The sequence below is a fragment of the Vidua chalybeata genome, chromosome 26 (genome assembly GCF_026979565.1).
Source record: "Vidua chalybeata isolate OUT-0048 chromosome 26, bVidCha1 merged haplotype, whole genome shotgun sequence".
Lineage (NCBI taxonomy): Eukaryota > Metazoa > Chordata > Aves > Passeriformes > Viduidae > Vidua > Vidua chalybeata.
The window spans coordinates 3183414-3196964 of NC_071555.1; the positions used below are offsets into that span (position 1 = coordinate 3183414).

The following is a 13551-nucleotide window of genomic DNA, read 5'->3' on the forward strand; positions in this document are numbered from 1 at the left end:
CTTGGGGCTTTTTTAGGACTATTGAGGGTATGTGGAGGACTCTTAGGACTAGGGTATTTTTAGGTCTTTTGAGGGAGCTTTTAGGGTTTTTTAGGGTGTTATCAGGGCATTTTAAGGATTTTGGGGATATTTTTAGAGCTCTTTTAGGAATATTTAGGGATTTGTTTAAAGGTTCTTTAGGGCTATTTAGGTGTGTTTTAGGGGTTTTTAAAAAGTAGGGTATTTTTTATAGTATTTTAAGGGTATTCTGAGGCTATTTTGATGTTTTTGTGGGGCTTTTAGGACATCTTGAAGATGAGGGTTTTTTAGGGAATTTTTATGGGTTTTTTTGGGTCTTTTCATGGCACGGCACATAAAGGCTGAGGGGCAGCTTGAGGGGCACTGTGGGGGCTTGAGGGTGACAGAGGCTGGAGCTGAGGGAGGTTTCCTTGATTTTTTTGGCAGGACTATTAGGAATATTTAGGGGATTTTGAAAGGCTTTTTAGGACTTTTCTGGTGTCTTTTAGGGCATTGTTACACCTTCCTAAGGGCTGATGTAGAATTCCTTAGTGCATTTTTAGGGTGAGAATGAGGGTCAGGCAGGCTGCCCGCTGGAAATGCAGAGTATTACTGGAATGCAGTGGAATGCTTTGGAAAGGTGCCAGTGGAGGGGCAGTGGGCAGGGTCCCACGCTGCTGCTCTGAAGGTTGTGATTTCTGGGCCCAGGGAAGTGGTTGGTGTAAGGGTTACGTGCTGGCAGCTTTGTCAAGGAGAAATCCAGCACAGAAAAAAATCAAGCGCCAAGTTTTGTACAGTCAGTTTCCAAGAGGCATTCGGCACCAAAAAAATCCCCTGGGTATTTGGGGGTGGCAGATGGGGTCTCGGAGAAATCCTGCTCCGTGTGGAAACGGAGGAGGCAAAAGGACACCCGGGGCCCGACGGCCCAGGGGGAGCGCCGGGCCCTGGTCACAAAGGAGAGATATCAACCCTGGGAAAGCAAACTCAGCAGCCCAGGCTCCTGATGTCAGTTTGTAGGGGGCCCTTGGGACTGTCAGGACAGCACAGGTTTGGGGTGGGGGCAGCTTGGGGCTGGGACAAATCATTGTTTATTTGGATTTTTTGGAGGTGTCCGGCCACTCGGGGCCACAGGCCCCTGGAGACACAGACCGTCCCTTTTCCCTGGGAAAGAAAAGTGGCCAGCCCAGGCTCCTGATGTCAGTTTGTAGGGTTCCCTTGGGACTGTCAGGGCAGCACAGGTTTGGGGTGGGGGCAGCTTGGGGCTGGGAGACATCCTTGATCATTCGGATTTTTTGGAGGTGTCCGGTCACTCAGGGCCACAGGCCCCTGGAGACACAGACCGGTCCTTTTTCCCTGGGAAAGAAAAGTGGCCAGCCCAGGTTCCTGATGTCAGTTTGTGGGGTTCCCTTGGCAGTGCAGGTTTGAGGTGGGGGCAGCTTGGGGCTGCAACACATCCTTGATCATTCGGATTTTTTGGAGGCGGCAGATGCAGCGAGCATAGAAGACTGTGTAACTAATTATATACAAGTTAACTTTTAGGCCAAGGACAATCTGCAAGGAAGATGAGGAGCCTTCATCCCTACGACCACCAAGGGCAGAAAAAAAGACCCCCCCAGCAACCAACTGCACAGGTGCAGAGTGCATTGAGAGAAAATACATCAACTGGAAAGAAAAAAAAAAAAAAAAAAAAAAGGACTATAAAAACCAAAAGGGCAAAGGGGGAGCACGCGCCGTGGTAGAGCAGAGACTCCCAGGCCACCCAGCGCTGTCTTTTGCTCACTACTGCTTGCTTAATAACTTATTGTTAATTGTTTTATCTATAATTGGCCTCCCCAATTGAATTTGTCCATAACAAATTTGGTGCTGTGACTCGGATGAGGGTGGCCGGGTGGGAATTCCTCATCAGGGAGGCGCCCCGCTGCCTCTGCAGCGGCCCTGCTGCAGGCTTTGCCTTCCTGGACCCTCACCAATGAACCTAAATTTGGTGTTAAGCAGAAGGGATACCGGTAACCCCAGAATCTTTGTGCACAAAGCCCGGGTGGAGACGCAGGACAGCGTGAGTATAAAAGTGGGATCCGCTCGGTTGGGGTTGGGATCCCAGGACATAACGTACGAGACGTCCTTTTAGGACGAGGCGAGTGTGGTCCTCTAAGTAGTGCGGTTTCCAGACCCCGAGAGGGGCTGGGCCACGAACAGGGGGCCGCGAGTGTGTGTGTGTGTGTGTGAAGGTGTCCTGGAAGATGGGACAGAGGAAAAGCAAGCCCTCTGATTCCATGGGGACGGGGACCCCGGTAAAGTTTCCCCAGATACCACCTGACAGTCCGTTAGGTTTAATAATAAAATCTTGGGATGAATACCCTTCAAGAAAAGGGAAGGATAGGGCAAAAATGATACATTATTGTATGGAAGTATGGGGAGGGAAACAGATCTGTGGTGATAATTCATTTTGGCCAGTGTTTGGAAGCTTCGAGGACTGGATTTGCCAGGCATTAAACATTTATGTAAATTCTAAAGAACCTTTTGATATGGAAGAGAGCAAGTACGCTGCTCTCTGGGTAGTGGGGGAAACAAGAGCAAAACTTTTTGCCTTAAGCACCCAGGGAGGGAAAAAGAAAAATAAAAAGCCTAAGAAAGTTCCAACTGCACCCCCTCTACCATACATACCTCCCCTCCTCCACCCCCACCAGCACCACCAGTAGTCTACCCCAATTTGGATCAAGGGGGAGATTTTGATAACCAAGAGGTAGAAATCCCGGAACCGGTCCCTGAGGAAAATCGTCGTGTTACTCGTAGCCTAACAAGGGGGAAAAGCGAGAGGGAAAGGCAAGCTCTATATCCATTAAGGGAAGTAGCTTTGGGAATGATCCCTAATCCTAATGCTGGTCAGCAGGGACAACCAGCCCAAATTCCGGGAATAGGTTATGTGGAGGTACCTCTCAACTCAGGAGATGGGAGGGAGTTCAAGAAAGAAATGGGACATCTATTGGAAGACCCCCTTGGAGTTGCAGAGCGGGTGGATCAGTTTCTGGGGCCCAACGTGTATACGTGGGACGAAATGCAGTCAATACTGGGGATTTTATTCACATCTGAGGAGCGAGGGATGATCAGGACAGCCGGTATGAGAATTTGGGATAGAGACCATCAGGCAGGACCCCAAGCAGATACTAAATGGCCTTTACAGCGTCCTAATTGGGATAAGCAAGATCCCCTGCATAGGACACATATGGCAGACTTAAGAACAATTCTTATCCAGGGGATCAGAGGATCAGTCCCTAAGGGGCAGAATGTGAATAAAGCTTTTTGTGAGAGTCAAAAGAAAGATGAGGACCCCACGGAATGGTTAGGACGGCTCCGGAGATCTTTTCAGCTGTACTCCGGAGTAAATCCTGACACTCCAGAAGGACAGATGTTGTTAAAGACCCAGTTTGTGGCTAGAGCCTGGCCTGATATTAGGAGAAAATTGGAAAAGATTGAGGATTGGCATGGTAGAGGCCTGGATGAATTGTTGCGGGAAGCTCAGAAAGTGTATGTACGGAGAGAGGAGGAAGGACAGAGGAAACAAGCAAGAGTGATGATGGCTGTGGTACATGAAGGGCAGAGGGGAACGCTTAGTCAGTTCCAGGGAAGTAATCCGAGCGGCCAGAGGGTGGAAGGAGGGAGAAGAGAAAAGGAGGGTGGACAGGGAAGCTGCTTTTACTGTGGTAAGAGAGGGCATTTTTGGCGGGAATGCAGAAAATGTTGGCAGATGAAAAGCAATTCAAGGAAGATTGAGGGGGTCAGGGGCTCTATTTGCTGGGGACCCAGGAAAAAACAGAGCCCCTGGTAAAACTAAAAATTGGTCCCCAGCAGCAAGAATATGAGTTTCTTGTGGACTCAGGAGCTGAGAGATCAACGGTTCAAACCCTTCCCTCAGGGTGTAAATTATCAAGAGAAACAATACAGGTAGTCGGGGCAAAAGGGGAAGCCTTTAAAGTGCCTGTAATCAAAGACGTGATTTTTGAAACCAGCTCCAAAATAGGTATAGGGTCACTGTTGTTAGTTCCAGAGGCTGACTATAACTTACTGGGACGAGATTTGATGATTGAATTAGGAATTGGAATCGACATAAATGACAAAAAGCTAAATATTAAATTATGTTCTCTTCGGGTAGAGGACGAACAGAAAATTAACCCTGAAGTGTGGAATACCCCAGTCACAGCAGACCGACTGGACATAAAGCCCTTTGAAGTAATGTTAAGGAATCCTGAAGTCACAGTTAGAGTTAAGCAATACCCAATTCCAAATGAGGGAAGGAAAGGGGTCAAACCTGAAATGGAAAGATTAAAAGCACAAGGGTTATTAGAACCCTGCATGTCCCCTGTTAATACTCCTATCCTTCCTGTTAAAAAACCCAATGGGAAATACCGTTTGGTACATGATTTATGGGAAATTAACAAAAGGACTCTAGAAAGATTCCCTGTAGCTGCTAACCCTTATACTTTATAAAGTCAGTTAGGCCCCGAAAATCAGTGGTATAGTGTTATAGATTTAAAGGATGCATTTTGGGCATGTCCCCTCAAAGAGAGTTGTAGGGACTATTTTGCCTTTGAATGGGAAGACCCAGACACCCACAGGGTACTCCCACAAGGGTTTCCAGAGTCCCCTAATTTATTTGGCCAGGCACTGGAGCAGTTACTTACAGGTTTTCAACTGAGAGAAGGGGCTGTCCTGATTCAGAATGTAGATGACTTGTTAATAGCTGAAAAAGAAGAGGAAGTTGTCAGGGAAGAGAGTGTAAGATTACTCAATTTTCTAAGCCTGAAAGGACTCAAAGTGTCAAAATCCAAATTACAATTTGTGGAAAAAGAGGTGAAGTATCTCGGACATAGACTGAGTCAAGGAATGAAGAAATTGGACCCGGAAAGGGTTAAGGGAATCTTGGCTATGCCAGGGCCAAGGATGAAGCCGGAGGTTAAACAGCTGCTAGGATCGTTTGGGTACTGTAGACAATGGATAGAGGGATTTAGCTGGAAAGTAAAATTCCTATATGAGAAACTAACAAAAGAAGGCTTGCTTAAGTGGACTCGGGAAGATGAGGAAAATCTACAGGACCTCAAGGCAGAATTAGTAAATGCACTGGTTCTCAGTCTTCCTGATTTAAAAAGGCCCTTTTATCTTTTTGTAAACATTAAGGACGGTACAGGATACGGAGTATTAGCTCAAGATTGGGCAGGGAGTAAAAAACCAGTGGCCTATTTATCAAAACTGTTAGACCCAGTATCTAGAGGTTGGCCCACTTGTTTACAAACAATAGTTGCAGCAGCAATGTTAGTAGAGGAAACAGTAAAAATAACCTTTGGAGGGGAATTACATGTACTATCTCCCCACAACATTCGAGGAGTGTTACAGCAAAAAGCAGAGAAATGGATCACAGATGCTAGGCTCCTAAAATATGAGGGAAGCCTGATTTCCTCACCAAAATTAAGCTTAGAAACCACTTCCCTCCAAAACCCTGCTCAATTTCTGTACAGAGAACCTAGTGAAAACTTGACACACGATTGCCTAAAAGTTATTGAAGAAGGCCTGATTTGGAGGAAGAAGAACTAGAAGATGGCAAGAAATTATTTGTGGATGGGTCGTCTCGAGCAATAGATGGAAAAAGAAAATCAGGGTATGCTGTAATTGATGGAAAAACCTTGAAGGTAACAGAGTCAGGGCCATTAAGCTCAGGGTGGTCGGCACAGGCTTGTGAGTTATATGCAGTATTACGGGCCTTAGAGCTGTTAAAAGGAAAGGCTGGAACTATTTATACAGACTCAAAATATGCTTATGGGGTAATACATACATTTGGAAAGATATGGGAAGAAAGGGGCTTGATTAATTCACAGGGAAAGGGATTAATTCGTGAGGATTTAATTAGGAGAGTACTGAGAGCTTTAAGGTTGCCTGAAGGTATCGCTGTAGTTTATGTAAAAGGCCACCAGAGCGGGATATGTAACCAAGTAAGGGGAAACAATGTCGCTGATCAAGAGGCAAAAAAATGCGGCTCTTAGAGTGTTAAAATAAACTGTAATTACCAAAAGGGTTAGGGAAGACTGCCCCGATTGTGGAGCTGATTTAGAGAGCGAACCTTGTCACGACTGCTGGAAAGAATTTGGGATGTGTGGAATAAATTGTGTTTGCAAGAATCCCAACAAGAAGTATTGTATACTACATGGACCAATCCAGATATTGGTGTTCACTGAAAAGGAGCAGGAAAAACTAAGAGAAATGGGGATCATAGAGAAGGGAAATAGAAAAGAATCACCAGATGGCCATGAGGTACTCCCAAAGTCAGTGTCTCGAAAAATCCTGGAAGCAATTCACACAAAAACACATTGGTGTACCCAGGCATTAATAGATCAATTTGCAATTAAATGCACTTGTATGGGGGTGCACACCTTAGCTAAACAAATAACACAACAATGCCTAACCTGTCAACGGGTCAACAAGAGGTAATGGAGACAAAGGGAAATGGGGGGACGGGAATTGGCACATAGACCGTTTTCCCACATTCAAATCGATTTTACTGATTTGCCAAAAGTAGGAAGGTAAAACACTCATTGGTGATAATAGATCACTTGACTCACTTTGTAGAGGCATTCCCTACCTCCAGGGCAACTACACAAACAGTAGTAAAAACACTATTAGAAGAGATAATCCCCCGTTATGGACTAGCAGAAGTAATAGACTCAGACAGAGGGCCACACTTTGCCTCCAAAATAATTAAAGAAGTAGGAACAAAGTGGCAATATCATACTCCCTGGCGTCCACAAAGCTCGGGTAAAGTGGAAAGGGTAAATGGGGAAATTAAGAAACAACTCACTAAATTGATGTATGAAACACAGTTATCCTGGGTAAAATGTCTACTTTTAGCCTTGTTAAATATACGAACTCAGCTCAGAACCGATATTGGAATTTCTCCATTTGAAATGCTTTATGGGATGCCTTATGACATGGATTCTGCTATAGATCACCCTGAAATAAGTAATCAACAAATTAACCAATATGTCATGCAACGTATGAAGGCTCGGGAAGGGCTTAGAGGAGCTGGGTTACAGCTGGGTTCAAGTCGTTAGTGCAACGACCTCCTTTAGACCTAGCAATCCATCATATAAAACCAGGTGATAAGGTGCTAATAAAAACCTGGAAAGAAACCTCACTGACTCCAAACTGGGAAGGCCCCTATGTTGTTTTACTCAGTACAGAAAGTGCAGTCAGAACCGCCGAGAAGGGATGGACACATGCGAGCTGAATAAAGGGACCGATTACTGCTGCTGCTGCCGAAGACCCCTGGAGAAAAACCGGGGATCCTAAGGTCACATTTAAACAGACTTAATGGACTCAGTAAAAATTGTACAAACCAGCTGGTATAGTGAGATATTGGATTATGGATATCCTATAACTGATGATTTTAGAGTCTATTGTACAAGTAAGGATTGTGATTGTTACCCTTTTGTATGCTATATTTGTAAAATTTGCCAGGAATGGTGGTGAGTCCATAGTTATAGAGGTACCCCTCCTAGGGGTATTTGTAAAGGGTGTTATCAATTAGAAAGAGAACTGACAAAGTCAGTCCTAAAGATTGGAGAAGAGAACGGGACCCTACCAAGGGAATCCCAAGAGTGGTGGGAGGTGTTTACTAAGGGGGCTAGGCCTGAAAATTGTTGTTTCCACTCCAATGCACCAATTCCCCTAACTGTTCGAATTATAAAAGGGAATTGCCATAAAACTTTACCTGGGATTCGATGTGACTCACCACAAGTGAAGGATGAAAACTGGGAATCATTCAAAAAGAGGCAGCAAAAACAGAGTAAGGGTCCTCCTGAAGAATATCCTTGGAGGAAAGAGCCCTCAAACTGGGACAATTCAAAGGTATTTCAAGAGCTGCCTCAAGGATCCTGATCTCCCAAGGGTAAAGGTGAGCCCGGCAATAACATGTCAAACCAAACAGTGGGAAGGGGGAAATAATGATAATCAAACCCTGGGGCGGTTTGGACTCCACCCTTGCAGGCAAATTCTGTGCACGTTAGTTCTGTGTTGTACCAGGCCTGCACGAGGGGACTATGCACACCAGCCAGCTAATGGGACTCTGACCAAAATAGACCAAGGGAAAGTTGTTAAGCAAAATGCCACCACTGCAGCTCCCATCTTTTTTTGTTGCTAATGAGGACTCGGTAAACTCTGTGAGGGGATGGAGTAAACCTGAACTCCTGGCTACCTATTGGTGTCCTAGTTCCAGTCCTGGGAGGGGATATTGTAATTATATGTATGATATTATTGAATATCTGTGTGGGTATTGGGGCTGTGAAACCATAGCAACCACCTGGGCTGTCACCCATCCAGATAAATTTTTAAAGGTCTCATGGTACCCTGAGGGGTGCAAAACTCCGTGGTATGGCACTCAGGAGAAATTCTGTATAAGGGGGATTGTAGGTCCCTGAAAATACAAGTGCTCAACCCCCTGGATGCAGGGGGAATGATAGGAAAAACTTGGGGAGTAAGGTGTTGGGAACCGGGTAAGGATCGTGGAGGGTACATTCAAATAAAAAAGGAAATCCTACCACATGATGCTCTACCCATAGGCCCTAACTCTGTAATTGCTGAGGAGAAGTTAACCGAGACAGCCACAGGGACCAGTGACACCACAATGCCCGGAAACGAGACCCTCATACTCCCGACCCCGGATCCCCAGCAAAGTACCCTTTGGAAACTTATGCAGGCAGCGTACCAAGTCCTCAATGTAACACGACCTAACATTACTGAACAATGCTGGCTGTGCTTTGATATTAAACCTCCTTTCTATGGGGCAGTAGGGCTCAATGAGAAACCCAAGCGAGTTAATGGGAGCAATCCTCCACAATGTAGCTGGAAGGACCCCCAGACCCAAGGAATAACGTTAGCAGCAGTAACTGGAAAGGGACGATGCACAGGGAGGGTCCCGTGGCAAAAAAACCATTTATGTGAGACAATTGGTAAGGCACAGCAGAAGGGTAACCTGGCAAAATGGTTAATTGCAGCCAAAACCACTAAATGGATATGCTCCAGAGGGGGGCTTACACCCTGTATTGCTCTTGACCTATTCAACGAAGTCTCTGAGTTTTGCATACAAGTGGTAATAGTCCCTAAAATCATTTATCATCCTGAGGAATATGTGTTTAACTCTTGAACACCACTTATCAAAAAGGGAACCCTTCACAGCCTCTACCCTAATGACTGTAGGTGGAACAGCTGTTGGCACCGGGGTGGCATCATTAGTAAAGCAGAATCAAGAATTTAATTCCTTGAGGATTGCTGTAGATGAAGACTTAGCCCGCAGTGAACGGTCGATCTCGGCCCTTGAGAAGTCTGTAGGATCCCTGTCAGAGGTAGCATTACAAAATCGTAGAGGACTAGATGTAATATTTTTGCAACAAGGAGGATTACGTGCTGCCCTTAGGGAGGAATGCTGTGTGTATGCAGACCACAGGGGAATTGTGAGAGGTGCAATGACTGAACTAAGGGAAGGCCTCAGATGGAGAGAGAGGCACAGCAGAGCTGGTATGAGACTTGGTTCAGCAGCTCCCCTTGGCTTTCCACGCTCCTATCAACCCCTGCAGGTCCCGTTGTGAAAAACGCCAATCACTTGGTTTTTAAAATTTTTAAAGTTTAATAATAATAAAATGGTTATAAAAATAGTAATACAATTAAAGTAATAAAAATTTAGAGTTAGGACAATTACAAGACAATAAAAAGCAAAGAGTTCCGGACGTCCGGATGCTCTCGGGCACTTAAGCCACAACAAGCATGCCTTGTGAACAAAGGAATAACCTTAAAAGCAATAGCTTGTTGCATATACAAAACACTTCATGATTATGCATGTATTTTATTTAAAACAAGAAATTAGTCTGGTACTTGTCATAAAGTTTCTGTTAATTCCCAGGTGCCTTTGAGTCTCAGTCAGGCTTGAAGAAGCTCGTTTCTGTTGATAAGGAAAGCCATAAATTCCTCTCCTCTGGAAAATTTAGGGGTTTCTGTATTTGTTATCCTTGTGCGAAGAATTCCTTGATTATCTCATCTCTTTCTTGAGGTAGTTAAAAAGTATCTTACATAGTATAGTTAGTATTTTAACATTGTGTTATAACCTAAAAATACATTCAACACACTACTTGAGAGAACTAATACAGCATAACTTTCCAACATTACACATATAATATTCATTGTAACTATTGCGTAAAGCCAATCATAAAATATGCATTTTTCACACCGTGATATTGTTGTTACTAAGTTTAACTTTCGGACCTTGCGTTTTTAATAAAACCATAGACATTGTAAAAGGAAGACTAGAGGCAGCTCATCTAATGCTTATTAGGGAGAGGTACAAAGCATTGCCCAGGGACTCAGAAGTAGCTGAAACCCTGGTCTTAAGCTACCAAGAGTTAAAGCGTTTTAATGAACAAATTGGTAAAAAGGCGGGATTGTAATAAATAAAAAGGTCTTTGTTCATCAACACAAGCATTGAAGGAGATAAGAATTTGAACTGAGTAGGGAATTTCAGGATGTGGGAGGAGAAGGAGAAGGGGGCCCGAGGGAACAGCAAGTATCCTGCTTAAGAATTGTGCAGATGCAACTAGCATAGAAAACTGTGTAACTAATTCTATACAAACTAATTATATACAAGTTAACTTTTAGGCCAAGGACAATCTGCAAGGAAGATGAGGAGCCTTCATCCCTACGACCACCAGGGGCAGAAAAAAAAGACCCCCCCTAGCAACCAATTGCACAGGCACAGAGTGCGTTGAAAGAAAATACATCAACCAGAAAGAAGGAAAAAAAAAAAGGACTATAAAAACCAAAAGGGCAAAGGGGGAGCGTGCCGTGGTAGAGCAGAGACTCCCAGGCCACCCAGCGCTGTCTTTTGCTTACTACTGCTTGCTTAATAAATTCTTGTTAATTGATTTATCTATAATTGGCCTCCCCAATTGAATTTGTCCATAACAAATACTCAGGTTTGGTTTGGGTTTTTTTTTGTTTGTTTTTTTGTTTTGTTTGTTTGTTTGTTTGTTTTTTGTTTGTTTGTTTTTGTTTTGTTTTGTTTTGTTTTCCCCAGGACTATGAGAGCGTGAATTTCAGTATCTTAAAGAAATGCTACAATTTGAATTCAGTAAGTCACAGCATGAAAACTGGGCTGGAATCTCTCTAAGATACAAGTCTGTATGTTAGGAATGCCCCCTCCCACGAATGTACAAGAGGCACACATGGTACATGCCGAGTGCAACACGTCTCCACACAGCTTTAACTCAGAGAAGGATAATTCACTGCTGAAGTGAGGCAGCTGGGCACTCCCCTGAAGGAGCTCTGCAGTCCTTGAGCCTTCTGCAGGTCCAGTCAGCAGACTTTAAATGCAGGACACACTCCAGTGTGCACTGCTTGTAAGCAAAGCCCCAATTACTTGTGGACTTAGTGGTAAAAACCCTAAATGGTTCAAAACAGGGAGACACGGGGGAGGCACCACCAGACCTTGCAACAACCCAGCTGAACATGCCAGGAATGTGGAGAAGGAAAGTTCAGATCTTGGGGGTGACCCTGGGCCAGAGCCTTCACTGGTTCTGGGGTTTGCTCAGCCAGAGGGAAGCAGGTGCCCACGGACAGAGCTGCACTTGGGAAGGCTGTGGGCACACTGGGAAGGCAGCTTCCCTCATTCTACAGCTTTGACAACGGGTGTTCATCCTCAGCTCCTCCAAGGCCAAGTCTGCTCTCGGCCTTTGCCGCTGGCTGGCAAACAGCAGGGAGAGCCCTGGGTTCCTCCCAGCTCAGCTGCCTCGGTGCAGGCTGGAGAAATGATCCAGCCCAGCTGCACACTGGGCAAGCCCGACAGTGTCCTGCAGCTGCAGAGGGACATTGTTCATCCACAATGCTCACAGCACTCAGCACCTTCCCTGCTCTATCCCTGCCCCGTGGCTGCTCCCTGTCCCCGCTGAGCTGGGCCTGCTGCCTCTGGGGTCACAGAATTGTACCCCGTGCCCCACAGCAGCCATTCTGTCACGTACTGACAACAGGCTGCTTTCTGTACACTGTTCTTTCCTGGAGGGACCTTTCCCCAGAGCCTTTATTTCCAGTGTTTGCTGCTGCTGAGAGTTCCACGAAAAGAAAAGGCCCCAGAGCTGTTTGTCCCTGGGGTCACCTGCTCCAGGGTGGGCTTCCACAGGGAAACGTGTAGGGATTCAGGTACAGGACAGGACACACACGGACCAGAGCTCCTTGAACTTCTCTTCAGGAAGTCTGAATTTATGAATTCAGCCTCTGAAGTGTTATGTGGAGACTCATCAGGGTCACAATACAAATTCCACTGAAGTAATGGATAGATTAATTAATTAATTAATTGAGCACTTGATCAAAGCCTGAAGCTTTCAGAGGTCAGTTGTGGAGTAAAGCTGATATTTGAAGTGCTCGACATCTATTCCATGTGTGACTCCAATGCACCTCTGTGCCTTTGGGAATAATAAAAAAAAATCTGCCTGGGTCAGTGTGGAGAGAACCAGACAAACCCACAGGCCAGGGATGTGAAGCGATCCGTGGAATAAACAAACAGCCCCCACAGCCTGGGGTAGTTATGCAGTGGGTGTGTGTGTCAGCACCCAGCACAGGGGAGATCGCTCTCCAAAACTTGTGTCCCGAGCCTCGGTGTGACCCACACCTTTATTCCCAAAGCTGTTCCATATGCAATACACTGCACAACTTTTCCGTGCCTGTTCACCCCCTGGCCCCGCCTGTCCTCGCCTCTCACGCTAAATGAGCCCCCGCCCTTCTGGGCACGCCTGGTTTGCTGTGGTGGTCGCACGGGGGTCTCTCGGTGGTCCTGAGGCTGAAGATTGTGGTCTTCCTCATGGCTGAACTTTTGAATTTTTCTCCTTTCCGTGTGCACTTTTGGTCCTTTGGTGCTGATCTGAGTACGTCTGTCAGTCTTGATAGGCTTGGAGACAGAGGAGCTTCTTTATCTGGGTTCTTTGCCTCTTCTGGTATTGCTCTTTATGCAAGAAGCTTCAGAATTTTGCGTTTTCCTGTGCCCTTTGTACCAGGCAGAGGTTTCTTAAGTAAAAGGTTAAAATTCAATACATACCTCTACAAGCTAAATTATAAATATTTAATTCATTTTGTTAATTCAACTCTAAAAATCTCTGTTTCAGATGTACATCTGTTCCCGGGGCTCAGCGAGCTCAAGCGCCCCACTTGGTGCCCCCGTGCCCACAGCCCTCGCCCTGGGCTGGAATTCCCAGGGGCTGGAAGGCCACGAGTCATTTCCCGTGGCTGGGTTAACTCCAGCTCGGCCCCTTTTCTGCGGCGGGGACACAGCAGGGGCAGCCCGTGGCCGGGAACCGGCAGCGTCCCCTCGGCAGCCGCAGCCCGGAGCGGATCTCTCGCAGCGGAACGCGGCCGCGCCGGGGCTGCTCCTCGCTCTCCCTGCGCCTCGCGTGTCGCTGCCCCGGGCCGCGCACGGGGCCGCACCGGGACCGGGCCGGGCCCGGCACACGCTCCCAGTGACGTCACCGCACAGAG

General features: G+C 46.1%; 1 long non-coding RNA gene across 1 annotated transcript; it reads left to right on the forward strand.

The window, feature by feature from the left end:
• The first annotated feature begins 1172 nt into the window (after window positions 1-1172).
• On the forward strand, window positions 1173-6001 carry LOC128800219 (uncharacterized). Its single transcript, XR_008434937.1, has 3 exons — window positions 1173-1628; window positions 1993-2053; window positions 5508-6001. It is a non-coding gene; the product is annotated as an uncharacterized LOC128800219 (long non-coding RNA).
• Window positions 6002-13551: the final 7550 nt, after the last annotated feature.